The sequence below is a fragment of the Coregonus lavaretus genome (assembly GCF_964263955.1).
Source record: "Coregonus lavaretus genome assembly, chromosome: 12".
Lineage (NCBI taxonomy): Eukaryota > Metazoa > Chordata > Actinopteri > Salmoniformes > Salmonidae > Coregonus > Coregonus lavaretus.
The window spans coordinates 4,129,558-4,140,029 of record NC_139999.1 but is presented as its reverse complement, the minus strand read 5'-3'; positions in this window follow the sequence as shown (position 1 = coordinate 4,140,029).

Below are 10,472 nucleotides of genomic sequence, written 5' to 3'. Positions count from 1 at the left end.
CAGCTATGCATGACTATGAAGGCATTTGTTTGTTGCATGTCATGCCTGAGTTTGCTAAACTTGTCAACAAATAAGTTATTAACCTCTACGGGATCGGAATCCCATTCTGACCAGCTGATAACTAGCCTCCCATTCTGACCAGCTGATAACTGGCCTTCTATTCTGACCAGCTGATAACTGGCCTCCCATTCTGACTAGTTGATAACTGGTCTCCCATTCTGACCAGCTGATATCTGGCCTCCCATTCTGACCAGCTGATAACTGGCCTCCCATTCTGACCAGCTGATAACTGGCCTCCCATTCTGACTAGCTGTTAACTAGCCTCCCATTCTGACCAGCTGAAAACTAGCCTCCCATTCTGACCAGCTGATAACTAGTCTCCCATTCTGACTAGCAGATAACTAGCCTCCCATTCTGACCAGCTGATAACTGGCCTCCCATTCTGACCAGCTGAAAGCTGGCATCCCATTCTGACCAGCTGATAACTAGCCTCCCATTCTGACCAGCTGATAACTGGCCTCCCATTCTGACTAGCTGATAACTAGCCTCCCATTCTGACCAGCTGATAACTGGCATCCCATTCTGACTAGCTGATAACTAGCCTCCCATTCTGACCAGCTGATAACTGGCCTCTCATTCTGACCAGCGATAACTGTGCTCCCATTCTGACCAGCTGATAACTGCCTCCCATTCTGACCAGCTGATAACTAGTCTCCCATTCTGACTAGCAGATAACTAGTCTCCCATTCTGACCAGCTGATAACTAGCCTCCCGTTCTGACTAGCTGATAACTGGCATCCCATTCTGACTAGCTGATAACTGGCGTCCCATTCTGACCAGCTGATAACTGGCCTCCCATTCTGACCAGCTTATAACTGGCCTCCCATTCTGACTAGCTGATAACTGGCCTCCCATTCTGACTAGCTGATAACTAGCCTCCCATTCTGACCAGTTGATAACTGGCCTCCCATTCTGACTAGCTGATAACTGGCCTCCCATTCTGACCAGCTGATAACTGCCTCCCATTCTGACCAGCTGATAACTGCCCTCCCATTCTGACCAGCTGATAACTGCCTCCCATTCTGACCAGCTGATAACTGCCCTCCCATTCTGACCAGCTGATAACTAGCCTCCCATTCTGACCAGCTGATAACTAGCCTCCCGTTCTGACCAGCTGATAACTGGCCTCCCATTCTGACCAGCTGATAACTGGCCTCCCATTCTGACCAGCTGATAACTGCCCTCACATTCTGACCAGCTGACAACTGGCCTCCCATTCTGACCAGCTGATAACTAGCCTCCCATTCTGACCAGCTGATAACTGGCCTCCCATTCTGACCAGCTGATAACTAGCCTCCCATTCTGACCAGCTGATAACTGGTCTCCCATTCTGACCAGCTGATAACTAGCCTCCCATTCTGACCAGCTGATAACTGCCCTCCCATTCTGACCAGCTGACAACTGGCCTCCCATTCTGACCAGCTGATAACTAGCCTCCCATTCTGACCAGCTGATAACTGGCCTCCCATTCTGACCAGCTGATAACTAGCCTCCCATTCTGACCAGCTGATAACTGGTCTCCCATTCTGACCAGCTGATAACTAGCCTCCCATTCTGACCAGCTGATAACTAGCCTCCCATTCTGACCAGCTGATAACTAGCCTCCCATTCTGACCAGCTGATAACTGCCCTCCCATTCTGACCAGCTGACAACTGGCCTCTTGTTCTGACCAGCTGATAACTAGCCTCCCATTCTGACTAGCTGATAACTAGCCTCCCATTCTGACCAGCTGATAACTAGCCTCCCATTCTGACCAGCTGATAACTAGCCTCCCATTCTGACCAGCTGATAACTAGCCTCCCGTTCTGACCAGCTGATAACTGCCCTCCCATTCTGACCAGCTGATAACTGGCCTCCCATTCTGACCAGCTGATAACTAGCCTCCCATTCTGACCAGCTGATAACTAGCCTCCCATTCTGACCAGCTGATAACTGGCCTCCCATTCTGACCAGCTGATAACTGCCCTCCCATTCTGACCAGCTGACAACTGGCCTCCCAATCTGACCAGCTGATAACTGGCCTCCCATTCTGACCAGCTGATAACTGGCCTCCCATTCTGACCAGCTGATAACTGCCCTCCCATTCTGACCAGCTGACAACTGGCCTCCCATTCTGACCAGCTGATAACTAGCCTCCCATTCTGACCAGCTGATAACTGGCCTCCCATTCTGACTAGCTGATAACTGGCCTCCCATTCTGACCAGCTGATAACTAGCCTCCCATTCTGACCAGCTGATAACTGGCCTCCCATTCTGACCAGCTGATAACTAGCCTCCCATTCTGACCAGCTGATAACTAGCCTCTCATTCTAACCAGCGATAACTGGCATCCCATTCTGACCAGCTGATAACTTGCCTCCATTTCTGACCAGCTGATAACTGGCCTCCCATTCTGACCAGCTGATAACTAGCCTCCCATTCTGACCAGCTGATAACTGGCCTCCCATTCTGACTAGCTGATAACTGGCCTCCCATTCTGACCAGCTGATAACTAGCCTCCCATTCTGACCAGTTGATAACTGGCCTCCCATTCTGACTAGCTGATAACTAGCCTCCCGTTCTGACTAGCTGATAACTGGCGTCCCATTCTGACCAGCTGATAACTGGCATCCCATTCTGACCAGCTGATAACTTGCCTCCCATTCTGACCAGCTGATAACTAGCCTCCCATTCTGACCAGCTGATAACTAGCCTCCCATTCTGACCAGCTGATAACTAGCCTCCCATTCTGACCAGCTGATAACTGCCCTCCCATTCTGACCAGCTGACAACTGGCCTCTTGTTCTGACCAGCTGATAACTAGCCTCCCATTCTGACTAGCTGATAACTAGCCTCCCATTCTGACCAGCTGATAACTAGCCTCCCATTCTGACCAGCTGATAACTAGCCTCCCATTCTGACCAGCTGATAACTAGCCTCCCGTTCTGACCAGCTGATAACTGCCCTCCCATTCTGACCAGCTGATAACTGGCCTCCCATTCTGACCAGCTGATAACTAGCCTCCCATTCTGACCAGCTGATAACTAGCCTCCCATTCTGACCAGCTGATAACTGGCCTCCCATTCTGACCAGCTGATAACTGCCCTCCCATTCTGACCAGCTGACAACTGGCCTCCCAATCTGACCAGCTGATAACTGGCCTCCCATTCTGACCAGCTGATAACTGGCCTCCCATTCTGACCAGCTGATAACTGCCCTCCCATTCTGACCAGCTGACAACTGGCCTCCCATTCTGACCAGCTGATAACTAGCCTCCCATTCTGACCAGCTGATAACTGGCCTCCCATTCTGACTAGCTGATAACTGGCCTCCCATTCTGACCAGCTGATAACTAGCCTCCCATTCTGACCAGCTGATAACTGGCCTCCCATTCTGACCAGCTGATAACTAGCCTCCCATTCTGACCAGCTGATAACTAGCCTCTCATTCTAACCAGCGATAACTGGCATCCCATTCTGACCAGCTGATAACTTGCCTCCATTTCTGACCAGCTGATAACTGGCCTCCCATTCTGACCAGCTGATAACTAGCCTCCCATTCTGACCAGCTGATAACTGGCCTCCCATTCTGACTAGCTGATAACTGGCCTCCCATTCTGACCAGCTGATAACTAGCCTCCCATTCTGACCAGTTGATAACTGGCCTCCCATTCTGACTAGCTGATAACTAGCCTCCCGTTCTGACTAGCTGATAACTGGCGTCCCATTCTGACCAGCTGATAACTGGCATCCCATTCTGACCAGCTGATAACTTGCCTCCCATTCTGACCAGCTGATATCTGGCCTCTCATTCTGACCAGCTGATAACTGGCCTCCCATTCTGACCAGCTGATAACTGGCATCCCATTCTGACCAGCTGATAACTTGCCTCCCATTCTGACCAGCTGATAACTGCCCTCCCATTCTGACCAGCTGACAACTGGCCTCCCATTCTGACCAGCTGATAACTAGCCTCCCATTCTGACCAGCTGATAACTGCCCTCCCATTCTGACCAGCTGATAACTAGCCTCCCATTCTGACCAGCTGATAACTAGCCTCCCATTCTGACCAGCTGATAACTGCCCTCCCATTCTGACCAGCTGATAACTGCCTCCCATTCTGACCAGCTGATAACTAGCCTCCCATTCTGACCAGCTGATAACTGCCCTCCCATTCTGACCAGCTGACAACTGGCCTCTTGTTCTGACCAGCTGATAACTAGCCTCCCATTCTGACTAGCTGATAACTAGCCTCCCATTCTGACCAGCTGATAACTAGCCTCCCATTCTGACCAGCTGATAACTTGCCTCCCATTCTGACTAGCTGATAACTGCCCTCCCATTCTGACCAGCTGATAACTAGCCTCCCATTCTGACCAGCTGATAATTAGCCTCCCATTCTGACCAGCTGATAACTGGCCTCTCATTCTGACCAGCGATAACTGTGCTCCCATTCTGACCAGCTGATAACTAGCCTCCCGTTCTGACCAGCTGATAACTGCCCTCCCATTCTGACCAGCTGATAACTGGCCTCCCATTCTGACTAGCTGATAACTAGTCTCCCATTCTGACTAGCTGATAACTAGCCTCCCATTCTGACCAGCTGATAACTGGCCTCCCATTCTGACTAGCTGATAACTAGTCTCCCATTCTGACTAGCTGATAACTGGCCTCCCATTCTGACCAGCTGATAACTGGCCTCCCATTCTGACTAGCTGATAATTAGCCTCCCATTCTGACCAGCTGATAATGGCCTCCCATTCTGACTAGCTGATAACTGGCCTCCCATTCTGACCAGCTGATAACTGGCGTCCCATTCTGACTAGCTGATAACTAGCCTCCCATTCTGACCAGTTGATAACTGGCGTCCCATTCTGACCAGCTGATAACTGTCCTCTCATTCTGACCAGCTGATAACTGGCCTCCCATTCTGACCAGCTGATAACTGGCCTCCCATTCTGACCAGCTGATAACTGGCCTCCCATTCTGACTAGCTGATAACTGGCATCCCATTCTGACCAGCTGATAACTGGCCTCCCATTCTGACCAGCTGATAACTAGCCTCCCGTTCTGACCAGCTGATAACTGCCCTCCCATTCTGACCAGCTGATAACTGGCCTCCCATTCTGACCAGCTGATAACTAGCCTCCCATTCTGACCAGCTGATAACTAGCCTCCCATTCTGACCAGCCGATAACTGGCCCCCCATTCTGACCAGCTGATAACTGCCCTCCCATTCTGACCAGCTGACAACTGGCCTCCCAATCTGACCAGCTGATAACTGGCCTCCCATTCTGACTAGCTGATAACTGGCCTCCCATTCTGACCAGCTGATAACTGCCCTCCCATTCTGACCAGCTGACAACTGGCCTCCCATTCTGACCAGCTGATAACTAGCCTCCCATTCTGACCAGCTGATAACTGGCCTCCCATTCTGACTAGCTGATAACTGGCCTCCCATTCTGACCAGCTGATAACTAGCCTCCCATTCTGACCAGCTGATAACTGGCCTCCCATTCTGACCAGCTGATAACTAGCCTCCCATTCTGACCAGCTGATAACTAGCCTCTCATTCTGACCAGCGATAACTGGCATCCCATTCTGACCAGCTGATAACTTGCCTCCCATTCTGACCAGCTGATAACTGGCCTCCCATTCTGACCAGCTGATAACTAGCCTCCCATTCTGACCAGCTGATAACTGGCCTCCCATTCTGACTAGCTGATAACTGGCCTCCCATTCTGACCAGCTGATAACTAGCCTCCCATTCTGACCAGCTGATAACTGGCCTCACATTCTGACAAGCTGATAACTAGCCTCCCATTCTGACCAGCTGATAACTAGCCTCCCATTCTGACCAGTTGATAACTGGCGTCCCATTCTGACCAGCTGATAACTGGCCTCCCATTCTGACTAGCTGATAACTGGCCTCCCGTTCTGACTAGCTGATAACTGGCGTCCCATTCTGACCAGCTGGTAACTGGCATCCCATTCTGACCAGCTGATAACTTGCCTCCCATTCTGACCAGCTGATATCTGGCCTCTCATTCTGACCAGCTGATAACTGGCCTCCCATTCTGACCAGCTGATAACTGGCCTCCCATTCTGACCAGCTGATAACTGGCCTCCCATTCTGACCAGCTGATAACTGCCCTCCCATTCTGACCAGCTGACAACTGGCCTCCCATTCTGACCAGCTGATAACTAGCCTCCCATTCTGACCAGCTGATAACTGCCCTCCCATTCTGACCAGCTGATAACTAGCCTCCCATTCTGACCAGCTGATAACTAGCCTCCCATTCTGACCAGCTGATAACTGCCCTCCCATTCTGACCAGCTGATAACTGCCTCCCATTGTGACCAGCTGATAACTAGCCTCCCATTCTGACCAGCTGATAACTGCCCTCCCATTCTGACCAGCTGACAACTGGCCTCTTGTTCTGACCAGCTGATAACTAGCCTCCCATTCTGACTAGCTGATAACTAGCCTCCCATTCTGACCAGCTGATAACTAGCCTCCCATTCTGACCAGCTGATAACTTGCCTCCCATTCTGACTAGCTGATAACTGCCCTCCCATTCTGACCAGCTGATAACTAGCCTCCCATTCTGACCAGCTGATAACTAGCCTCCCATTCTGACCAGCTGATAACTGGCCTCCCATTCTGACCAGCTGAGAACTGGCCTCCCATTCTGATCAGCTGATAACTAGCCTCCCATTCTGACCAGCTGATAACTGCCCTCCCATTCTGACCAGCTGATAACTAGCCTCCCATTCTGACCAGCTGATAACTAGCCTCCCATTCTGACCAGCTGATAACTGGCCTCTCATTCTGACCAGCGATAACTGTGCTCCCATTCTGACCAGCTGATAACTAGCCTCCCGTTCTGACCAGCTGATAACTGCCCTCCCATTCTGACCAGCTGATAACTGGCCTCCCATTCTGACTAGCTGATAACTAGTCTCCCATTCTGACTAGCTGATAACTAGCCTCCCATTCTGACCAGCTGATAACTGGCCTCCCATTCTGACTAGCTGATAACTAGTCTCCCATTCTGACTAGCTGATAACTGGCCTCCCATTCTGACCAGCTGATAACTGGCCTCCCATTCTGACTAGCTGATAACTAGCCTCCCATTCTGACCAGCTGATAATGTTAGGGGAAGTGACGAGCTCTACAGCAGAGTCTCAGCACTTAATCGCTGGTTGAAAACTGTTTTCTGCCCCTCCCAAAAGATAACATTTGTGGATAATTGGCCCTCTTTCTGGGACTCACCCACAAACAGGATCAAGCCTGACCTGCTGAGGAGTGACGGACTCCATCCTAGCTGGAGGGGTGCTCTCCTCTTATCTACCAACATAGATAGGGCTCTAACTCCTTTAGCCCCACAGTGAAATAGGGTGCAGGCCAGGCAGCAGGCTGTTAGCCAACCTGCCAGCTTAGTGGAGTCTGCCAATAGCATAGTCAGTGTAGTCAGCTCAGCCATACCCATTGAGACTGTGTCTGTGCCTCGACCTAGGTTGGGCAAAACTAAACATGGTGGTGTCCACCCTAGCAATCTTATTAGGATAAAGACCTCCTCCATTCCTGCCATTATTGAAAGAGATCGTGATACCTCACATCTCAAAATAGGGTTACTTAATGTTAGATCCCTCACTTCAAAGGCAGTCATAGTCAATGAACTAATCACTGATCATAATCTTGATGTGATTGGCCTGACTGAAACATGGCTTAAGCCTGATGAATTTGCTGTGTTAAATGAGGCCTCACCTCCTGGTTACACTAGTGACCATATTCCCCGTGCATCCCGCAAAGGCGGAGGTGTTGCTAACATTTACGATAGCAAATTTCAATTTACAAAAAAAAAAATGACGTTTTCATCTTTCGAGCTTCTAGTCATGAAATCTATGCAGCCTACTCAATCACTTTTTATAGCTACTGTTTACAGGCCTCCTGGGCCATATACAGCGTTCCTCTCTGAGTTTCCTGAATTCCTATCAGACCTTGTAGTCATAGCAGATCATATTCTAATTTTTGGTGATTTTAATATTCACATGGAGAAGTCCACAGACCCACTCCAAAAGTCCTTCGGAGCCATTATCGACTCAGTGGGTTTTGTCCAACATGTCTCTGGACCTACTCACTGCCACAGTCATACTCTGGACCTAGTTTTGTCCCATGGAATAAATGTTGTAGATCTTAATGTTTTTCCACAAAATCCTGGACTATCGGACCACCATTTTATTACGTTTGCAATCGCAACAAATAATCTGCTCAGACCCCAACCAAGGAGCATCAAAAGTCGTGCTATAAATTCTCAGACAACACAAAAATTCATTGATGCCCTTCCAGACCCCTTCTGCCTACCCAAGGACGTCAGAGGACAAAAATCAGTTAACCACTTAACTGAGGAACTAAATTTAACCTTGCACAATACCCTAGATGCAGTTGCACCCCTAAAAACGAAAAACATTTGTCATAAGAAACTAGCTCCCTGGTATACAGAAAATACCCGAGCTTTGAAGCAAGCTTCCAGGAAATTGGAACGGAAATGGCGCCACACCAAACTGGAAGTCTTCCGACTAGCTTGGAAAGACAGTACCGTGCAGTACCGAAGAGCCCTCACTGCTGCTCGATCATCCTACTTTTCCAAATTAATCGAGGAAAATAAGAACAATCCAAAATTTCTTTTTGATACTGTTGCAAAGCTAACTAAAAAGCAGCATTCCCCAAGAGAGGATGGTTTTCACTTCAGCAGTGATAAATTCATGAACTTCTTTGAGGAAAAGATCATGACCATTAGAAAGCAAATTACGGACTCCTCTTTGAATCTGCGTATTCCTCCAGGGCTTAGCTGTCCTGGATCTGCACAGCTCTGCGAGGGCCTGGGATCGGGAGAGACACTTAAGTGTTTTAGTACTATATCTCTTGACACAATGATGAAAATAATCATGGCCTCTAAACCTTCAAGCTGCATACTGGATCCTATTCCTACTAAACTGCTGAAGGAGCTGCTTCCTGTGCTTGGCCCTCCTATGTTGAACATAATAAACAGCTCTCTATCCACCGGATGTGTACCAAACTCACTAAAAGTGGCAGTGATAAAGCCTCTCTTGAAAAAGCCAAACCTTGACCCGGAAAATATAAAAAACTATCGGCCAATATCGAATCTTCCATTCCTCTCAAAAATTTTAGAAAAAGCTGTTGCGCAGCAACTCACTGCCTTTCTGAAGACAAACAATGTATACGAAATGCTTCAGTCTGGTTTTAGACCCCATCATAGCACTGAGACTGCACTTGTGAAGGTGGTAAATTACCTTTTAATGGCGTCAGACCGAGGCTCTGCATCTGTCCTCGTGCTACTAGACCTTAGTGCTGCCTTTGACACCATCGATCACCACATTCTTTTGGAGAGACTGGAAACCCAAATTGGTCTACACGGACAAGTTCTGGCCTGGTTTAGATCCTACCTGTCGGAAAGATATCAGTTTGTCTCTGTGAATGGTCTGTCCTCCGACAAATCAACTGTACATTTCGGTGTTCCTCAAGGTTCCGTTTTAGGACCACTATTGTTTTCACTATATATTTTACCTCTTGGGGATGTTATTCGAAAACATAATGTTAACTTTCACTGCTATGCGGATGACACACAGCTGTACATTTCAATGAAGCATGGTGAAGCCCCAAAATTGCCCTCGCTAGAAGCCTGTGTTTCAGACATAAGGAAGTGGATGGCTGAAAACTTTTTACTTTTAAACTCGGACAAAACAGAGATGCTTGTTCTAGGTCCCAAGAAACAAAGAGATCTTCTGTTAAATCTGACAATTCATCTTGATGGTTGTAAAGTCGTCTCAAATAAAACTGTGAAGGACCTAGGCGTTACTCTTGACCCTGATCTCTCTTTTGACGAACATATCAAGACTGTTTCAAGGACAGCTTTTTTCCATCTACGTAACATTGCAAAAATCAGAAATTTTCTGTCCAAAAATGATGCAGAAAAATTAATCCATGCATTTGTTACTTCTAGATTAGACTACTGCAATGCTCTATTTTCCGGCTACCCGGATAAAGCACTAAATAAACTTCAGTTAGTGCTAAATACGGCTGCTAGAATCCTGACTAGAACCAAGAAATTTGATCATATTACTCCAGTGCTAGCTTCCCTACACTGGCTTCCTGTTAAGGCAAGGGCTGATTTCAAGGTTTTACTGTTAACCTATAAAGCGTTACATGGGCTTGCTCCTACCTATCTTTCCGAGTTGGTCCTGCCGTACATACCAATACGTACGCTACGGTCACAAGACGCAGGCCTCCTAATTGTCCCTAGAATTTCTAAGCAAACAGCGGGAGGCAGGGCTTTCTCCTATAGATCTCAATTTTTATGGAACAGTCTGCCTACCCATGTGAGAGACGCAGACTCGGTCTCAACCTT